A 22,840-nucleotide genomic window follows, 5' to 3' on the forward strand; every position below is an offset into this window, starting at 1 on the left:
AGTTGTATATTTCTTTAAATCATCCAGGCTGTCAACAACCATTCCATGTACATATGTGTACAGTCTGGACTTTAAACTACAGTACAAAACCCACAAATCCCGGCTAAGTTATCGTGCTAATTTTCCCAGCACAGGAAGCTGAACACATCAACCCCATTTCTCCACCAAATATCGCCTACATGAAAATGTCTGTACACACAATAAGCATAAGTCGTGGTGATAAAAATGACAGCACTAAATACTTAATATTATTATAGGTTTTAATTGCTGGATGGATGTGCTTTTAAAAAACCATAAAAATCTTACACTATTTCATCCCACCACATCTGTCACATGTCTCTATCTCTTCAGATGTTTACATACTATACTCGCTCAGGGCGCTTGTCCTTCTCATTTAGTGTAGTGGAACCTGTAAGGACAGGGTACAGGTCTAGCTATGTCGTCTGCTGTCAACATATCTGTGAAGTCTGTTGTGACTATATCCGTGAAACTGTTAGGGGACGATACTGTAGACAACATTATTTTCACAGACCACCCTGTATACATGTGACCGTGACCGCATATCTGTTTGCACGGGTTAAACCCGAACTTCAGTCACTGTCTTCCACAGTACGTTACACACACATGCTTCATTCATTCTTAAAGAGAGACACTAAACTCAAGATGAAGAAAACATTGTAAGTCTTTAATGCTTCATTAGGCTAACACCTTCATAGAATATCTCATGTTTACACCTTGTCAAATGATGATCCGTGAAGCATGAGGCCATGCTTACAATTTACGGAACTGAAAGTCTCTGAATGGCTTTGACATTACATTACATTACATGATAACATACCTGTGACAAATAAAAAAGTAGTCGCCTTTGTGGTTTTGAGTTTCTTAAGTGTTTTTGGGGATGTTCAATACGTTTAACTACAGCGTTCAGACAAACTCTCTGCAACCCCAGAATCCGGAAAGTGTATCACTATTTGGAACAAGGTCCACGGATCAGTTATAAATAGCTTTACAATGTTAACGTGTTTCTAGTTTCGTATGCATGTCATTATAACAAAAGATCCGCGGATATTCAGACAATCCGTTCTACCCTACATAACGTAGAGATATATCAGAGTTTGCCAGTGTATCTATCATTGTGGGAGAGAGCGCACTTCGAGGCACTGTGCCCATGGCAGGTCGAAGATGGAACAGGTTGGCAACCTTCAGAGGAATATGTCACCGCATGAAGAAGAAGCTGTGCTGCTGTGGCTGGCCAGGATATCAGGTAGGTGTCTCCAACTGCCGCTCATATATACTTAATCTACCATGGTCCTACTTGCTTCCTTCCTTCCTTTCTCCCTACTCCCCTCTCTCCTTAAGTCCTTTACCACATTAGCATCCTCAAATTGAGTTGATTCGCTCTTAATATTCATAGTAAAGAGTTGACCTATGATGGCATGTGAAGTTACCAATCAAATTCCATTCACATTTGGAATTCAGATTCTCAGGGAAACAAATCTATGTTATTGATGACTTCATAATTTTAAGACTCACGCATACAATCACAATGCGGGCGGTGGGGTAGCCTAGAATAAATTTCTCATAGAAGGTGAACGTTTGAATATATTCCGCATAGAAGATGAATATGATATATTTGGCGTAAATTACACAATTCTTTGTACTCGTCGTGTCATATGTTGAAGATTCTGTTTTGCCCTGTCGTCAGTTGGTGCCACCAGACGAGGACTGGTAGGACGAGGACCGCCTGACAGAAGATGAAAGAAGTTCGTGTGTGTCAGAGAGGACCCTGTTCCTGGTGTCTCAACACGTGGGCGGGTTTTTCCAGATGCTGGGTCTGAGACTGGGGCTTCCGTACGTCAGTGTGGAGAGGTGCACGCTGTCACAGTCATCGCCTCAGATGCAGATATTCGCCATGCTGAACACGTGGAGACAGCGGAAGGGAAGACGGGCAACTGTTGAAGTCCTGGTTCAAGCCCTGTCTGACAGCATGTCGGTCTGCACGGTGGACATGCCTCATGTCTACAGGGTGATCCGTGAAATGTAACAATGTGTGTCACCATATAAATCCACGTACAGCAAGCAGCTCTCTGGGACTTATGACATACTTAAATATATTTCAAGTTCACTGCAGTTTTGCGAGATGTTGTTGAGAAGGATAAGTCATCTGCCACTATTTTCATTGTAATATTTCGGTAATGTCGATGTGTCCCTCCCATGATGTCTTGGACTCCGTGTAAACGTGGGATATTTTATGGTGTTGACCGAATAAAGTGTTACAATGTTCTGTTTTGTGTCTATTCTTTAAGTGATCGAGTGAGTGAGTATGGTTTTAGGTCGCCTTTAGCAACATTTGAGCAATATCACGGTGGAGGACACCAGAAATGGGCTTCACATATTGTACCCATGTGGGGAATCGAGAACCGCATGAAGAGCCAACACTTTAACCACGAGGCTACCCCATCGCCCTTTCTCTTTAAGAATGAATGAAGCAAGTGAGTGTAACGTACTGTTGAAGACAGTGAATAAAGTTTAGGTTTAACCCGTACAAGCAGATATCCAGTCACATGGCGCACGTACACAGGTTGGTCCGTGAAATGTAACATTACTAGAGACAGACACTACGACATATGACTTCCTGAATGTACAATTACATGTATGAACGACAAGTTTCCTTAATGTTGACCTCATTTGCTGGTTACTTTGGTGAGAAAAGATTACCCAAATCATTACTTTCTTAGATTGTAAAGAGTCTTCATCTATCCCTGCTATGATTCAAAACATTTACACTTTGGTTTTGTGTATCCACTGGATGTTTGTGAATATATTTCCTAATAAAACTTAATACTACTGCCGGATGCACCTTATCTTCATGTTTGTGTAACCGTTGTGGAGAGAATGATCAGAGCAAGGTAACCCAGTTAAAGACAGTGAATAAGTGCGGGTTCACGCCCTGTCTGATAGCATGGCTGTGTTCACTGTAGACTGGCCTCATGTATACAGGTATATCAGATACACAGGGCTACTGAGAATCTGGACACCTAGAACATGATGATGTACTGAATATGGCGTCATACTTCACGACCGGTTATAATTACTCCATTGTTGTCATTCAACTGTTACAAAAGGAGCTTACAGTTGTTTTAAGTTTGTAGTTAAGTAAGAGTAAACTTTCTTGTTATGCATCTTTTTTAGTAACTCTACTTTGAAATTTCGAAATGCGGATAACAACACTGACATGAATGTTTCATTTTGAAGCAGCAGTCATGGGCTTCTGGTAGACATAGCAGACACAGTTGTGGACAGACACACACACAGACTCCTCCCCTCCCTTTCCCCCTTCAACACATACGCCCGAATATAGAAAGTGCACGTACACACACACGCACGCACACACACGCACGCGCGCACGTCCGCACACGCACAGCGCAGAGACTGGGACGCCATGTTATATGTCCTATTTACGTATCATGAACACTGTGCATTGCTATTTGGCGGAATGGGAAGGTATCCGTGAAATGTAACACACGTAACCAGATTGCTGTTTCTAAATGGCGCCAGTTGACATTAATTGTGACTGTGTATTAGAAACGGTTCGTCATGGTGACCATTATGACACAATTGTCTCTAAACCTATCTGCCCGTGAAGATCCGGGTTAGAATTGATCTTCATTAACACATGCTCGCCGTAAAAGGCGACTATCGGGATCGGGTGGTGAGGCTTGCTGACTGGGTTGACCCATGTCATCGGTTCCCAATTGCACAGGTCATTGCTCATGCTGTTGATCACTTGATTGTCTGGTACTGACTGAATTATTTGCAGACAGGCGGCATATGGCTGGAATATTGCTGAGTGCAGCGTAAAATTAAACTCACTCACTCTGTGAACCTACTGAAGCTCGATAAGGGAGCGAAGCCAAACCTCCGTTAAATAGCAGCATTGTAATAAGCTTTAGAGAGTCGCCGTTACACGTGTGTGTTCTTTTGTTTGCAAATAATAATTATGCTGTGGACACAGACGATTGCTCAGTACACTGCTTGTCTAGTTTAAAAATGTATCGAAAATACATTTTCAGTGTTAGGTGCGTTTATACAATATTTATAAGAAATAAATTAAACTAAAAGAGAGAACTGACTTGTGGACATATTAATGGCGGTGACAGATTGAAGATAGCGTGAGATACTTTAATTGAACAAGGACAAGTTGTTTGAATTAAATTCTTTACAGTTTAAACCTACTATACAAATGTTGGCACAACATAGTGCTTACTGTTGACACAGACACGCCAATAATGTGTGCATCAGAGACCATATTTATGGTGCTAGTGCATTGTGTAAGTGCATCCCATGCATTGTGTTTAGGGGTGGTGATAAACAGAAATGGTGGTGCGTTCATACGATGTCTGTCTTTGAAACGTTTGTTAACGCTTATACTTCCTATCCAAAGTGAAAGTTCAGGTTCCCGTGTATATTTAACAGTATATTATACTACCTCAAAACTAAACTGTTAACAAATGCAGTTTAGCGAACTTAACCCAGCATTTCCGATTGTAATATAAGGGAGATAACACTAGGTGGAGGTATATTTTTAGACTGGTTTGTCTGTCGTAGAGCGCACGCACCTTACCGCTGCTGGGACTTTAGGTTACACAACACCAAATGTTTTCCCATAGACTTCTATTGTAAAGTAATATATTTCTTTAAATCATCCAGGATGTCAACAGCCATTCCATGTACATATGTGTACAGTCTGGACTTTAAACTACAGTACAAAACCCACAAATCCCGGCTAACTTATCGTGCTAATTTTCCGAGCACAGGAAGCTGAACACTTCAACCCCATTTCTGCACCAAATGTCGCCTACATGAAAATATCTGTACACACAATAAGCATAAGTCGTGGTGATAAAAATGACAGCACTAAATACTTAACATTATTATAGGTTTTAATTGCTGGATGGATGTGCTTTTAAAAACCATAAAAATCTTACACTATTTCATCCAACCACATCTGTCACATGTCTCTATCTCTTCAGATGTTTACATACGGTACTCGCTCTGGGCGCATGTCCTCCTCATTTAGTGTAGTGGAACCTGTAAGGACAGCGTACAGGTCTAGCTATGTCGTCTGCTGTCAACATATCCGTGAAGTCTGTTGTGACTATATCCGTGAAACTGTTAGGGAACGATACTGTAGACAACATTATTTTCACGGACCACCCTGTATACATGTGACCGTGACCACATGTCTGTTTGCACAGGTTAAACCCGAACTTCAGTCACTGTCTTCCACAGTACGTATACGTTACACACACATGCTTCATTCATTCTTAAAGAGAGACACTAAACCCAAGATGAAGAAAACATTGTAAGTCTTTAATGCTTCATTAGGCTAACACCTTCATAGAATATCTCATGTTTACACCTTGTCAAATGATGATCCGTGAAGCATGAGGCCATGTTTACAATTTACGGAACTGAAAGTCTCTGCATGGCTTTGACATTACATCACATTACATGATAACATACCTGTGGCAAATACAAAAGTAGTCCCCTTTGTAGTTTTGAGTGTTTTAAGTGTGTTTGGGGATGTTCAATGCGTTCAACTACAGCGTTAAGACAAACTCTCTGCAACCCAGATTCCGGAAAGTGTATCAATATTTGGAACAAGGTCCACGGAACAGTCCACGGATCGGTTATAAATAGCATTACAAAGTTAGTTTCGTATGCATGTCATTATAACAAAAGATCCGCGGATATTCAAACAATCCGTTCTACCCTACATAACGTAGAGATATATCAGAGTTTGCCAGTGTATCTATCGTTGTGGGAGAGAGCGCACCTCGAGGCGCTGTGCTCATGGCAGGTCGAAGATGGAACAAGTTGGCAACCTTCAGAGGAATATGTCACAGCATGAAGAAGAAGCTGTGCTGCTGTGCCTGGTCAGGGTGTCAGGTAGGTGTCTCCAACTGTCGCTCATATATACTTAATCTACCATGGTCCTACTTGCTTCCTTCCTTCCTTTCTCCCTACCCTCCTTTCTCCTTAAGTCCTCTACCAAATTAGGATCCTCAAATTGAGTTGATTAATTCATAATATTCATAGTAAAGAGTTGACCTATGATGGCATGTGAAGTTACCAATCAAATTCCATTCACACTTGGAATTCAGATTCTCAGGGAAAGAAATCTATGTTATTGATGACTTCATAATTTTAAGACTCACGCATACTATCACAATGCGGGCGGTGGGGTAGCCTAGAATAAATTTCTCATAGAAGGTGAACGTTAGAATATATTCCGCATAGAAGATGAATATGAATATGATATATTTGGCGTAAATTACACAATTCTTTGTACTCGTAGTGTCATATGTTGAAGTTGCTGTTTTGCCCTGTCGTCAGTTGGTGCCACCAGACGAGGACTGGGAGGACGAGGACCGCCTGACAGAAGATGAAAGAAGGTCGTGTGTGTCAGAGAGGACCCTGTTCCTGGTGTCTCAACACGTGGGCGGGGGTTTCCAGATGCTGGGTCTGAGACTGGGGCTTCAGTACCACAGTGTGGAGAGGTGCACGCTGTCATAGTCTTCGCCTCAGATGCAGATATTCGCCATGCTGAACACGTGGAGACAGCGGAAGGGAAGACGGGCAACTGTTGAAGTCCTTGTTCAAGCCCTGTCTGACAGCATGTCGGTCTGCACGGTGGACATGCCTCATGTCTACATTTTGATCCGTGAAATGTAACAATTTGTGTCACCATATAAATCCACGTACAGCAAGCAGCTCTCTGGGACTTATGACATACTTAGATATATTTCAAGTTCACTGCAGTTTTGCGAGATGTTGTTGAGAAGGATAAGTCATCTGCCACTATTGTCATTGTAATATTTCAGTAATGTCGATGTGTCCCTCCCATGATGTCTTGGACTCCGTGTAAACGTGGGATATTTTATGAAGGTGTTGACCTAATAAAGTCTTACAATGTTCTGTTTTGTATCTATTCTTTAAGTGATCGAGTGAGTGAGTACGGTTTTAGGTCGCTTTTAGCAACATTTGAGCAATATCACGGTGGAGGACACCAGAAATGGGCTTCACATATTGTACCCATGTAGGGAATCGAACCCGGGTCTTTCGCATGACGAGCCAACACTTTAACCACGAGGCTACCCCATCGCCCTTTCTCTTTAAGAATGAATGAAGCATGTAAGTGCAACGTAGTGTTGAAGACAGTGAATAAAGTTTAGGTTTAACCCGTACAAGCAGATATGCAGTCACATGTCGCACGTACACAGGTTGGTCCGTGAAATGTAACATTACTAGAGACAGACACTACGACATATGACTTCCTGAATGTATAATTACATGTATGAACGACAAGTTTCCTTAATGTTGACCTCATTTGCTGGTTACTTTGGTGAGAAAGATTACCCAAATCATTACTTTCTTCGATTGTAAAGAGTCTTCATCTATCCCTGCTATGATTCAAAACGTTTACACTTTGGTTTTGTGTATCCACTGGATGTTTGTGAATATATTTCCTAATAAAACTTAAGACTACTGCCGGATGCACCTTTTCTTCATGTTTGTATAACCGTTGTGAAGAGAATGATCCGAGCAAGGTAACCCAGTTAAAGACAGTGAATAAGTGCGGGTTCACGCCCTGTCTGATAGCATGGCTGTGTTCACTGTAGACTGGCCTCATGTATACAGGTATATCAGATACACAGGGCTACTGAGATTCTGGATACCTAGAACACGATGATGTAGTGAATATGCCGTCATACTTCACGACCGGTTATAATTACTCCATTGTTGTCATTCAAATGTTACAAAAGGTGCTTACAGTTGTTTTAATTTTGTAGTTAAGTAAGAGTAAACTTTCTTGTTATGCATCTTTTTTAGTAACTCTACTTTGAAAATTCGAAATGCGGATAACAACACTGACATGAATGTTTCATTTTGAAGCAGCAGTCATGGGCTTCTGGTAGACATAGCAGACACAGTTGTGGACAGACACACACACAGACTCCTCCCCTCCCTTCCCCTCCCTTTCCCCTTTCAACACACACACCCGAATATAGAAAGTGCACGTATACACACACGCACGCACACACACGCACGCGCGCACGTCCGCACACGCACAGCGCAGAGACTGGGACGCCATGTTATATGTCCTATTTACGTATCATGAACACTGTGCATTGCTCTTTGGCGGAATGGGAAGGTATGCGAACACACGTAACCAGATTGCTGTTTCTAAATGGCGCCAGTTGACATTAATTGTGACTGTGTATTAGAAACGGTTCGTCATGGTGACCATTATGACACAATTGTCTCTAAACTTATCTATCCTTGAAGATCCGGGTTATAATTGATCTTAAGTGACTCATGTTTGTCGTGACTGGTGACTAACGGGTTCGCGAGGTCAGGCTCGCTGACTTGGCTGATCCCGTTAGTCGCCTCTTACGACAAGCATGGGTTACTGAAGACCAATTCTAGCCCGGATACTCAGGTATCCAGTAAACATTAGGACATAAGGTATGCATAGACGTATCCATTTTCCAGTCAGGCAATATGTCAGTTCAGAAAGTTCAATATATTGTAATAACCATGTACATATAGTAAATAGCGTTAAGTCCCACCACTGATAAAATAAATCATTTATATATAGTAAACAGTGTTAAATGTAATCACTGGCTAAATCGAGCTAGTGGCGGTATAGAAAAAAAATTGAAATTACAAATTGCGGATAACAAAGCACGGACCCACTCAGTGTCGGAATTTACTTGCGTCATATCAACTCAATGAGCAGTCAAAGAACTTTATTGGCTGTTCCAGTCACGTGATTATTTCAGTGGCATTATAGATAACGCCTTGAGCGCGCATCGAGCACACAAAGTGGAATTTAACCCAACTGTTCAAATGAGTCCCGGAGTCTGATCATGAAGGTAGGTGACTTCAGGCATCGTTCCACATTGACGTTAGCGACGCGACTATCAACGTCTATGTAAAAGTTTATCGGCTTAAGGTCAATTGTTGTCTTAGGATGATAGCACTGTTGATTACTTCCTTGACAGTATTTGGAAATTGAACCATGTCTGTGTGAGATAAGTACGCATGGTACTACTCTGTTTACTCTGGTTATAAATGTGTTGGTGTCTAGTTAAAAGAGTTTCTAATCAATTCTTTTCTTCACTGCACCTCTAAGGCATGACGGGGTCCTATTTATAGATGGGAATTTCCAAGCTCTTGATCAATGGGTATTTTTAACACATGGGATTTCAGGGACTTGTTTGTGTTGCTACAATGAGAAGACCAGCGTTAAATATTTAAATTGGTAGGAACCTCAGTGCTGGCGTGGCATGAACCTTAAATATATACATAATCATTCCTTTCGCATTAGAGAAAGATTTGGTTGGGTTGTTGTTTTACGCCGTACTCAGCAGTAGTCAACCTATATGGCGGCGGGCTGTAAAGAATCGAGTCTGAACAGACAATGCAGTGATCAACAGCATGAGCATCGATCTACGCAATTGGGATACGATGATATGTGTCAACCAAGTCAGCGAGCCTGACCACCCGATCCCGTTAGTCGCCTCTTACGACAAGCATGGGTTACTGAAGATCAATTCTAACCCGGATCGTCACGGGCATTAGAGAAAGAGCTTGGCGGAAGGGAAGCTATGGACTTTGGGGGGAAATTAAGCTACAGGCAAGTCAGTGGAAGGTTAGATCCCGTGTGTAACTCAATAAGGTAACCAAAGGTTCTGGTAATAAAACTACGATCACTGTTATGTATACCCAGACAGTATATTGTTTTGTTCATAACATCAACCACCAGTTTGCCTACTCCAGACTGGTTAGAATAAGTGTAGTATTGGTGTTTGTGGCGTTGAAATCAAACAAATCAAAGTTATATGAGAAATCCGTGAAATGTAATAAATCCTACTAAATTTGACCATGCAGGTTTACATACTGTACTATTGTACAGTATAAGTAACCATGGTAACCCGCATGTAGTTTTCCTGTAAACAAGTTTGTAACTATGGTCCTTGCCACCATAACATAATCGCAAAACGATGAAATTAATAACTGACGAAGACAGATGCATGTGACCCAATACTTCAATAGTGAAACAAGTTATTCCGGCAATGAATGTTACCTACAGCAGTCATTAAACGTGTGCAAAGTGTGCTTAACAGAATTATCACTTTTAAAATCATTATTGAATTTGACTCAGGTTGTTACATTGCGAGTAAGGATTGACAGTCTGGTGACTTTGAGTGCAGTAAGAAGTCGTGCGTTCATAAGTAGGTCAATGGCGGTTTTAATACTATGCCTTCTCGGATTTCTTTAACTTTCGATTCAAGTTGGTAATTCGCATACCTTGTACGCAAGTATTATAGGCATTAGATTATTGTAGCAAGTACAATAATCTAATGCCTATAATACGAATAGGAGAGATATATATATTTTTTATATGTGTATTAGCCTGTTGAGGCGGAGTCTTGTCCGATGAGATATGTATTAGCCTGTTGAGGCGGAATCTTGTCCGATGAGATATGTATTAGCCTGTTGAGGCGGATTCTTGTCGGACGAGATATGTATTAGCCGTTGAGGCGAATTTCCTTGAGAATAGGAGAGAGATATTTATTTTTTATATGTGTATTAGCCTGTTGAGGCGGAGTCTTGTCCGATGAGATATGTATTAGCCTGTTGAGGCGGAATCTTGTCCGATGAGATATGTATTAGCCTGTTGAGGCGGAGTCTTGTCCGATGAGATATGTATTAGCCTGTTGAGGCGGAGTCTTGTCTGACGAGAGTGGTACAATGGTTCACCATGAGGGTGAATGTAGCCTGTCGAGGCGTAGATATATAAATAGCTCAAGTAATATTCATTGCGGATGGCTACTGTCAGTGGGCTCCTACCGGTAGCGACCCGCAAGAGCCGATGCCAGCCTCCCCTACACCACTGACGAAACTAGCCGTTGTTGCCCAAAGCTGACTGTTCGCCACTGCGCAGGGATACGGAAGGCTCACTATTATGTGGATGGGCAGCTTTGGTTATTGACGTAAGAGCCACAACAACAACAAACAAACAAAATAAACAAAAAAACACAAAAAAACGAATTCAGGCCACATTATCGTGTGACACACCTTCACGGTACATGGAAAATAGAACAGCGCCAACAGACAACAAACCAATAAACAAAAGCAACTACTATTAATCACAGAGACTCAACCCTTGGTAGTATAAGGTTTTGTTTCATAATCACATTTAAACTGGAAACTTTACAAAGACACGCACCTATATACACCACCATGCTGGAATGGAGACTGTTGCGAAAACATGCGATCTGGTTGGCCCTTGGACCGGATGTAGAGACGGTTATACTTTTATGTATACAAACCAACACTATACTTGAAAAATAACGTCAGGTATTGCTATTGGACTTGTCAGGTGCTAGTTACGACAGTGAGAAGACTTTGTAACGTAATCAAGGCACATACTTTTGCCGTCTCTATCAATGCGTTTCTTGCATGCGGGAAGTGGGTTACCCGTTGAACGTCATTAAGTTTTACGTGCGTTATTTTCAATTGTGGTAGTCTTTTAGATAGTCACATATATTCCGTTGTGTACTTTACTGTTACAGTATCTATACTATTGTAATTAATATCCATATATAGCATGGCTCCCCTTGGTGACGACTACGATCACAAGATCACGTTATGGGGTATAAATTATGTCGCATGCCTCTGTTTTTGAAGTGCTTTGGATCATATATGTTTAAGGTGGGGGAACGTTGGGGAAAACCATAAACGAAATGGAAAGATAACAGGGCCGAACTCAAAGTGTTCTGTCAATTCATGGCCGTAGGACCAAAATTAACTTCCAGAATATTATTTTATTATATCGTCAAAGGGAGTTATACACATATATAGTAGATACCCATAGTTATTGTTGTTAACAAATATGTATTAGTATTGGGATTGATACCTTATACACACCGGGTAGCGGAATGAATTTATGTTATACTCAGTCGTAAACAATTGAACCATTTTGTATTCATTTCTCGTGGGTGATATGTTGCTATGTTAGTAGTTGTTGAAACCATTTTAACCAACGGGATTGTGAACCGTTCTATATGTTGTTGTACTCGATTGTATTTCAAAACGGTTGCAGTCTACTGGCTCTGTCTGTCACATTCAAAAACAAAAGAATGAAAAATCAACAAAACCATTTGGCACAAACTTGGATCCCTGCGTCACAGAACTTAGAGTGTGTGGGCACACTCTTGGTCAGAAAGGGGGTCGTATTATAGGCATGAAATTGTAATATTGATAAAGATAGAACTTAGAGTGTGAGGGCACACTCTTAGTCAGAAAGGGAGTCGTATTATAGGCATTAGATTATTGTACTTGCTACAATAATAGATATACAATTGACATTATTAATAACAGGTGATTGGGAGGTGATAAGATACAAATTATGAGAGGATTTGATAATATATTTAAGATGTGAAGTGATTGATAACGTTGTAAGGTGGGAAGTCAGTAGCGGAGGTAATAAACATGAAAGTAGGTCGTTGGAGCTGATGGGGCAAGATGAGGTGACTCATAGCATAGGTAGGGAAAAACTACTACACTATCAAGACGGAGCGGCGTGTCCGGGGACCTAGCTACCAATTCTTGGTACTCTACGAGTCATATATGGCTAGGGGAGAGAGACTCTGAGATTCCTGGAATCCACCTCACAGTCTTACAAATATGGTATTGGGGGTACGAAATAGAGGTGGGGGAGAGTAATAGATAGTCAGGTTATGGGTTATTGACCAATAGAAAAAATGGGAAAGGGTGTTGGCTGTGACGTAGGAACCCAGCTTTATGCTGGAGCAAAGCTCAGAGACGGGGGAGTGGTGCGAGACCTGAAGCCGAGAACGAGTGTGCTCCTAGGAACCCCAAGCCTGGGGTCTAGGGCGCATCAGCTCTCATCTGATTGTCACTAACTTTCGTACTAAGAAACAAACTTTCGACTGAGACTGAAGCTTCCCAGCTGAAGTCTTCTAATTATGTGACAAATAGAGTGGGTTGGACCAGCATCGCTGTGTTAATAAAACTGTGGAACGAAGATCATCGTCTTGTGGTTGCTGGAGGAACTACGGTAAAGGTCCAAAGGGCCCTTGAGTACTGACACGGTACCTCTCGCACATCCCTTATCGTCAGGACCGAAGTACGAGGGTATACCGTAGTTCCGGTAAGAAACGCCCTCCCAGGTGTGAGATAACTGACAGGTAACGCACATACCTGGCAGGGAAAAAGGGCGGAGTTAATTAAGAACCCTTTGGATACAAGCACAGCCATTCGCAGGCACATATCGTGACTGCCGATCCACACCCGACATTCACACTATGCTTTAAATAGCGCCGGAATGGCTCGTTCAGACTGTACAATGTGAACAGGTTAACCTATGTACCAACTTCAACAACAAAGTCTTTCACAGACACGGGTGCCACAGGTACGGAGGACTACCGTAAATACACAAATAAACACCACGCGTTTATCTATTTCCGAAGGTCCCTTGGGCAGTTAATATACATTTACAACGCAGGCGTTTTTCAAGTCTGAGTGTTCGACCTTTGGAAATTCCTCGATCTGCCCATGTCTTTTATATTGTAATAGGGTTGAGTCTATGTATCCAGCGTTTCTAACGGTGTTTCTAAGCAAGACACGAACCTATGATTGCTGACTTACTCATATAATGCCAGACCTCTGAAACACTTTCAGGAACCTGTGCTTGTCGTAAGAGGCGACTAACGGGATCGGGTGGTCAGGCTCGCTGACTTGGTTGACACATGTCATCGTATCCCAGTTGCGTAGATCGATGCTCATGATATTGATTACTGGATTGTCTGGTCCAGACTCGAAAATCCAGACAACCTCCACATAGCTGTAATATATATGCCACACTTGTCTTTCAAATGATTTCCTTTGCTGTTTACAGAACATTATATGAAACTTGGCACGATGCCCTACCAGTACAGCGTGACGTCCTTCACTTCTCGCGAGGTGCTCGACATACTCCAAAACCCTGACTGGTCGAGGGTGATCCGAGAACCCCCGCCAGACCGAGGGCGGGGAGGTGTTTTTTTCCACTACACGGATGACTGCAAGAAAGGTAAAACTTCAACTAATATCACTACCACTAAATGGCTTCCGAACAATGGTGTATTTAATTTAATAAATGGAGCCAGTAAGTAGTACATATATACAACTTTGCTAATCAGGGGACATCCATCCGCATAGAAATATCGTTTTACAGGTACATGTTAGTTTTAAGTCTAAATCTGTGATGGTCTTGTTATTTGACCGTCCCAGACATTTGTATTGCCTACTTTGCTTTTATTAATATTCAACTCTCATAGTCATAATATGGCTGAAATACTGCAGAAGTAACTTTATTTTACCTGACTAACTCACTCTCACAACCGGTTTTGAAGGCCTGCTTGTTTGAGCTGAGTGAGTCAGATTGCTGAATGGAGTGCTGGCGATATGGTGCCTCTCAGTGTGAGTTGAAATCTCTGATGTACTAGAATATGTAATTTAATGAGCATGTGCAATCCGCATTGTAACGTTGGTACATTTGACACCTTTCTGAAAAGCATTGTGAATTCATGCAGGGAAAGCCAATCACAGTGAAAAGTCTCACATGAAAGTAATGTGACATAAAGCGTTCAGCGCTGAAATTGTATAACCACATTACGATAAATGTTTATTGAAGACAATATGGTCACATCCATATGTTAATGCACAGTTTGAGGACATGCTACAGGAATATTCCACACATGTTTCCCCTCAGTTTGATCTGGCAGCGACCTTCCATTAATTGTGACATACAGCGATCTACCAGTGTTATATAATGCAGCCAGGTTTATACTGCAGTTATACTCTCTTTATGGATCATTGATTTACTGCTTTTTGGTTTATGGAAACCTGGTTTTGTTTATATTTTTCTTTAATATATGGAAGCTAGGGACAGTATTTCAAGCATGCTGATATTATGACATGGCGGGGTATGTGTGACAGGGCATGTGGGTTTGAAGTGTTTAGATTTCACATACCGGGTAGTACCTTCTTTTATGATGTATTTCCTTTTTTCCCAGATGACTGGAGATGTGATCAGTATCACTTTCAACACGACGGCCTACGTAAGCAGCCTAGAACTAATCCTAAATTTTACAAAAATTTCTTTGTGCTGAGAACCAGTCGAGGTAAAGACAAAAGATTCAAGAAACATGCTTACGTTTTGCTGGAAAATCATAACAACTTGGTCCTGTTTCAATATCTCGGGGATGAAAGTGTTGCTGTAGACCTTCCTCATGGTAATGCAAAAGACACCTCCAAGTCTTATACACGCCTCTGTCCTTCGGTGATCCAGGCATTGAAAGACACGAGAATCAAACCTAGAGACATACAGCAACAGCTGCAGGAACAGGCACAGACATCTGCTGTTCCTGGGGTAATGATTCCTCGATCATTGTCTCATATCAGCAACACCAGGTGTCGAGAAAAGAGGATACACAAAAAAGTTAAGAAGAAAACAAGAAAGAGAAAGAAGAAGAGGGCTTGTCGACAGACTGAACACGAAATTCCTACTGATCTCGCTCAGGATCATCTAGTTCCTGCAAGTCATTGCACAGAAGATGACATTCCTCAGGCAACAGATACCACAGGCGTAATGTCACTACAAACAAGATTTAATAAACTTGCTGAACTGTGTGAAACTATTTACCAAGAAAACATGGCAGGGGGTACCTCACAGGAGAACGGTTGTGATAGTAGGATCAATGCCTCAGTGGTTGAGAATCTTTCAGATAATACTGTGCAGTCTGCGCAGTCAAACACAGACCGTATGTATCCTAGCAGCAGTCAACAGACATCTCCAATGATAGCTACAAGTTCTGGAAATGCTGTAAACTTGAATATGTCAAGCCTTGGTCCTGTGTATGAACTGGGACCACCACAAACTATTTGTCTGATCATTCCAGATGATGGAGTGTCTTCAACTGGTGTTCAAGTCATGGATTCTGTTGTAACACTTGATAACAATGCTGAAACTGTGCCAAACCTGGACAGAGATGGGCATGCAACCAGTTGTCATTCTGATACTCTTCAACAACATAATGTTACATCTGAAACTCTAACAGCTCCTGGTACACTGGGATGCTTCTTTGAATCTCAAACCAGCTCAGGGCAGCTCACTTGTGTCATTGCACTGATGAAAGAAACCGTGAAGACAGAAGTTGAGCGCGAATTGAAAGAGTCAGATTCTTTGTTAACCTCAGGATCAGTCTGTTCTCAAACTTTACCTGTAAGGTGTATTGGGGAGTCAGCCTCAAAAGACAAGCCACCTTTACCAGAAACTGCTGTTTCTCTTGTTGCTCAAGTATCCAGAGAGTGTGCAGGAGACTTCAGAAGGGCACAGCAGTTAATACTAAAGTCACATTTTGCAGGACAAGACATTCAGAATGATGCTCCACTGTTGGAAGTGCTGTCAGCAGTTATTGTTGGAGCCTTTGACGCTAAATTGGATTGTCTGGCATTTCTAGAAACCTTGAAGATTTACCCGCATCATTTACAAACAGCATGGACTGAACAGAAAACGAAACCCGTTGATCCTGCCGCTTCATATCGGATTGGCACCTACACAGTCTCCGGAAGCGACATCCTTGGGTTAGAAGGCACATCCTGGCTGGATGACAGTGTGAGTATCATGGGCACAAATACTGGCACAGGTACTGGATCACATGTTTTCATTCATTAATGTTTGCAGGTTGGTGACACTTATGGAATTCCGGAATAATGTCAGGATATTTTACAGATTACAGGAACAATGTTTTCTTTAAATATAGACTGAAATGCTTGAAATGTGCAGCCATAAATTAGAGGCTAATCCAACACCATTACCTGAGATGTCACTCACTTTTACTTTTGAAATGTACTAGCAATTGGTAAGCAGGTAAATCCCAGTCTTTGTTATACTTACTATTGGCAGTAGGAATCAGTTTTACTAATGCTTCGTTAGTGTCACATTCAAGCCTTAAGAGTTTCAGTGGGGGACTCTATTTACATTTTGAACGGCTTCTCCGTGCCAGTTCTATGGAAGATGAAAGAAATCCATTATGTTGGTGTTACACCTTTACCGCTTTTGTGAAATAATAGGGCATGGATATGGTGCTGGCAAACGAAAAATCAATATCACGATTTATCTTGGGTTTTCAACGACAACTGGAACGCTACACAGAGAATTAAGACTTCTTAGAGAACAGGGTCTCCTGTGCCTCAGAATTAATATGATTTTATGCATAAACAGCCATGTTTCTGTTGATATTTTAATCTCAAATTGCATCACATATTGTAGTTTGTTGATTTCCATTTAGGATCATTTAATTTCAAATGTTTTGTTTTACAAGGACTTGTGTTTGTTGCTGTTACAGGTCATCCATGCCTATCTGTACCTGGTCCAGAAGCAACACACTGATGCCAGATCACAAGCTGTCTGGATAATGGAATGTTTCCAGTATAAACTGTGGGAAAAGCACAACTACTCTCAGTGGTTATATGAACAGGTATATATTATTAGAAACAAAACAAAACATAGTGAAAAGAAATGCAGTAATCATGGGTTGATATCCGAACATAAATTATATCACTTTACATGGTAGTATCAACATCATCATCATATTTGTCATCGTCATCGTCATCATGATTGTCATCAACATCATCATCGTCGTCGTCATCATCATCACCATCATCATCACTATCGTCGTCATCATCATCACCATCATCATCATCATCATCATTATCGTCGTCATCATCATTATTGTCGTTATCATCATCATCGTCGCCGTCTTCTTCACCATCATCATCCTCATTATCATCGTCGTCATCGTCATCATTATCATCATCATTGTCATCGTCATCTATTATTGTGATTTAGATGTGTTAGATCAAATTCCTTCACATCACATTGTTAGATGTTGATTTCCAAATCGAAACATTAAGTTATCTGGAAATCAATGTGAAACCAACACTAGACAGCAAAGAAATGTGATACAATTAACAATCGTTCACAAATTATTACAAATCACTACAAAGGAATTACTATGGCAGTACAAAATGGAGTAGCTGTACACATTCTGTGGAGGTATGTCTGTCACATATTAAAGCAGTGATTATAGCAGGAAAGGCAGTGATGGTAATAACTTCACGTCACTGAAACAGTGGTCAAGTCTGCACAATAGGCCAAAGCTGAGTATCGAGGGAGAAAATTGATCTTCACACAACTGCTGGTCTTGTACTGCGAAATGACTTATATATGAATTAGCCTCCAGAACTTTCTCTAATTCTCTAGGTCAACCTCCACTAGAATATTACGTAATATTCCAAGACATTTCCACACCGGTCTTGCCCAACAGCACTTCCCTGAGCTGAATCTTAAATGAAACATTGCACTGTAAATACTGCACTGTTTTAAATACTTGTAAACACTATCACATAACCGTACACATAAACAATGTCTGCTCGTTACAGACTGAGTTGAAGAAGTACGACCTGCTGCTGATGCCCATCTGTATCAACAGTCACTGGCTTCTGCTTGCAGCCAATGTCCGGGATAGAACAGTGTGTGTTATTAACTCTCGACCTTCAAGAGATCTGGAAACAGAAGTTTCCCAGCACTGGATGTAAGTTGATACATTATCGAATTTACCTGTGAAGGTCCGGGTTAGAATATACCCAGCTGAAAAGGCACCATGGTTGACCATGGTCAACCATGAAAAGGCTTACCAACCGGATAAACCATGGTATTACCATGGTTTACCATGCTAAACCGTGGTCACTAACATTTCTCCCCATGGTAGACCATGGTAGACCATGGTCACCATGGTATACCACAGCAGACCATGGTCATTATAGACCATGGTCACCAGAAACCATGGTAGACCATGGTCACCAACATTTCTCCCCATGGTATACCATGGTATACCACAGCAGACCATGGTCATTCTAGACCATGGTCACCAGAAACCAGGGTAGACCATGGTCATCTTAAACAAAACTATGGTAGACCATGGTGTTGTTCTCATACAAAGTAATGGTTGACCATGGTCATCACATACAAATCTATGGTAGACCATGGTCATGACAGACCAATTTTACATTTCAAACTGTGATAAATAAAAAAATTAAAATTGAAATCCTGACTGTTTCATGACATTGTGTTTCATTTATGAATAACAAAATAGCGGGAGCATTCAATGAAGTGTTACACAGGCATTATACTAATAGCATTACAAAGGACGTGTGTAAAACATCTCAGATGTTTTTACGTCTGTGTGCATTAAACAACTAAAATTGAACACTTCACTCGGTGAGAGACAAGTAAAAATGAAGTGTGTTTTAATGAAAAATACAAGAACACAATGTCATAAAAAACAATTATCAACGGGAACAGTTCACGTAATTTAACTTTCTCATTGTTGCTACAGAAACACACACACAAATAAGGAACAAAGGACGTCTTATACACTTGAAAATCAAAACAAAATTAACCCTCCGTACATTTGAAAATAAAATAATTTTGCCCGCCCCTTTGCTAAAGTTGTCCATTAAACTGTAAACCCCGTCTCTCGTGGTCTTACTAGTTTTTGTGCCTGGTTGCGTTTAGTTTTTGATTTTTCAAAAAATACAGCAACAACATAAACAATGCACGACAGAAGGCGAAACAATATTCTGTGCCTAACACGATCCGTTTTAGAAACATAGACAGTTCTGCGTAAAACTTACCTTCTGTCAATAACAGCGTAACCAATTAGTGCTGGAAGATTTTTAATTCTCTTTCTTTTTCATATTTACTCCATAAAATAAAATTTGAAAGTACAATGTCAAAATCGTCTCATTTCATTGAATTTCTCCCGTGAGTGATCACGATCGGCAAACGTGCCTAAAACTTGTTATAAGTACGTCTTTCGCAATGTTAATGGTGAAGCTCCCGATTTTAGAACACATTTCACTGTCACTTCCTGTTCAGCACGTGCAATATGACCCGGAAGAGATTACATCAAAGTAGATTAATGAAATTTAAATTATTGCCGGGGATATGTGCAAAAACTATTCTTCCACGTTATGACCGACGAAGGAACGTGTGCACTGAATATCTTTTTTTGCGATTCCCGCCGTTGACAATATTATTGTTTATGAATTCTAATTTTGATGTTGATGCCTTGATATTGTAATTCTTGCCTTTATTTGTTAATAAGATGAGAAATTATCCACTGTTGACTACGTAGTGTTGTTATGAAGTACCTCGATCGCGTGATTGCAAACACGGCCACGCCCTTCGTGCTTACGTAATCTTATTGCGACTTCAAGAACGGATAGCACTAATCATACAGCCTTTTACATACATAGTTACGATACATCCCTGGTCGTACTAATTAATTTTTCTTTTCTAAAAAATATGTTTCAACTTCCAACTCGCACCATTCCGGGACAAGCCGAATGGAGATAGTACGATACGGAGACACGCGACCGTTTCCCGCGCCACGACCGATGCCATAGCTGCTACTTGTCACGTAGACATTTTGTGAGCGCGCAAAACCAGTGATAGGCGCGAAACACAACTTTGTCAACACTGGCAATAGACTACAACGATCCAAGCGAAGAATATCCCTAATATATTAGCAATGACGGATTTCGAGGATAATCCAGCGATGGATATGTCAAGAACTCATGATAAAGGAATAGACTAGATTTAGTGCCGATGGATACATCTCAAGTTGAATTCCAGTGGACATAAGCATGAGCGGTAAGTAAATAACAGCAATATTGAAATTATTTTGAGTGCAGATATATTGAAATTGTTTTGATGTTCGGGAATACGCACATACGAACGTATGTGACGTGGTAAGCAACAGTTTTTGAGGAGAATGACGGAAAGACGATATAAGATATAGCAGTGTTCATTTTATAAACAATGTACTTCCCTCAAACGGAAAGTCAGTGTTAATTTGGGTTTTGTGCAATATATTCTACATATCTATGTTAACACACGACCAATATCTAACGGTACTTTTTAAAAAAACAAAACCGTTATGACTTTTTTAGTTAAGTTATCAGTGATCGAATGGTGTCAAAGTTCACGGGGCTTGTAGAGGTCAGCCTGAAAGATTCAGTTTGTTTGCTTAGATTACACAGACAGCAAAATAAATTCAAAGGGTCATAAAAAGGGAGATAATTGCTACAGGCATGTTTATGGATATTTCATTTTCTTTTCTATCGTATTTGTATTCAGTTTTGGAATAACTACTGACTGTAAACCAAAATGACTGTGCCAAAACGTTTAGCTATTCACTTAACGTGGAAATAGATTCACTTACAGTAAGATACGTTTTTCTATGTTATGATATGTTGATTATTATAAATAATGGGGAATGTAAACATTTCAGAATATTATATTTGGTCATGAATGTAGACTAGTGATTTAGAAGCCAATTTGGTGTTTTAATTTCTAATACATGTTGTGTTACTTGGCATAGACTCTTCATATTACAAAAATATTTTAAAGTCATCTGCCATCAGTGTAAAGAAATTATTTTGAACAATATAATTAGAGTCTGGTGAAAAATATTTGCAATATGTTAAAAATACATAACATTTTGAGCAACTGTAAATATATATTTAAAAAACAACAACAACGCTTGTTTGATATTTGCTTAAGACTGTTTGAAATAGAATGATTGTGATTAAATGTTGGTGTGTTTTTCAGATTTCCACTGGACGATTCTGAAGAAATGGTCCTAATGTTGAAACACTGAAGATAAAGTTCTACAAGATGAGTTTATTCCTGTGCCGGAGCGTTTGCTCATCACACTGAAGACTTGGGTTCGATTCCTCGCATGGGTACAATGTGTGTAGCCCCTTAGGTGTCCCTCGGTGTGATATTGCTGGAACATTGCTAAAAGTGGTGTAAAACTAAACTCACTCACTCAATATCCCTGAACCAATGTGGACATTTTCGGGGATGTCACCACTGCTCTTTCCGAAGGTTCTTCAGACTTGTGTATATCCTGTTTCTTCTGAGAGAAATTGTGATGCCCCTTGTACAACTTCCAGGTAGATGATTTTGGGCCCTGTTGTAATTTCTCTGTTGGTTGTGACTCTCATTTATTATGTCTACTTCTAAACCATATAGACTAAAGTGATTACTCTTTCTGAAATTGTATATTACTGCATGAAATGGTGTTCTGAATTGGTTAATTTTCCTGGATATAGACTGACATCCAAGCTGCCCTAAAGATGTTTTTAGAATAAAATAATAGATAAGAATATCCTCTGAAAAATGATGAACATGTCCACATGCCATTTGTCCCTAGCAGCATTACTGGATATGTAATTCTAGTTTGCTTTAGACTTGTACTTGTTGCACAGAATATCCCTCAATCCCTGTGAGTTTCCCAACAACTGTCCTCAAGTTGTCTTTCATTTAAATCTGTCAGTGTCAGCAATAAAATGTGTCTTTATAATTTGAACAGTTTGTTTTCAGTGCATGAGTTTGTTTAATGTTAATTCTTCAATACCCAATATTCTAATTGATCTCTATGCCATGGTGTATGTGACTACAATGTATATATTGTGGTATGGCGCGGTTGGTTTCTTACCATAGTCTAAATAATGGTATTCTAATGTGCCATCTACCGAACAGGGTATACTGACCATGGTCTCAGTTTTTTTCAGTAGTACACCATGGTACACCATGGTCTCTTTTTACCATGGTAATCCATGGTAT

At 40.4% G+C, this 22,840-nt stretch overlaps 2 long non-coding RNA genes across 2 annotated transcripts; both read left to right on the plus strand.

Annotated features, from left to right (window-relative positions):
- The first annotated feature begins 16,671 nt into the window (after positions 1-16,671).
- On the plus strand, positions 16,672-18,756 carry LOC124274811. The gene is made up of 3 exons (XR_006898037.1): positions 16,672-16,756; positions 17,490-17,621; positions 18,586-18,756. It is a non-coding gene; the product is annotated as an uncharacterized LOC124274811 (long non-coding RNA).
- Positions 18,757-20,641: 1,885 nt separating this feature from the next.
- On the plus strand, positions 20,642-22,577 carry LOC124274807. Its single transcript, XR_006898036.1, has 2 exons — positions 20,642-20,860; positions 21,821-22,577. It is a non-coding gene; the product is annotated as an uncharacterized LOC124274807 (long non-coding RNA).
- Positions 22,578-22,840: the final 263 nt, after the last annotated feature.

This window comes from Haliotis rubra, unplaced genomic scaffold, assembly GCF_003918875.1.
Source record: "Haliotis rubra isolate DU_JTF1 unplaced genomic scaffold, ASM391887v1 Scf1945, whole genome shotgun sequence".
NCBI classification, from domain to species: Eukaryota; Metazoa; Mollusca; class Gastropoda; order Lepetellida; family Haliotidae; genus Haliotis; species Haliotis rubra.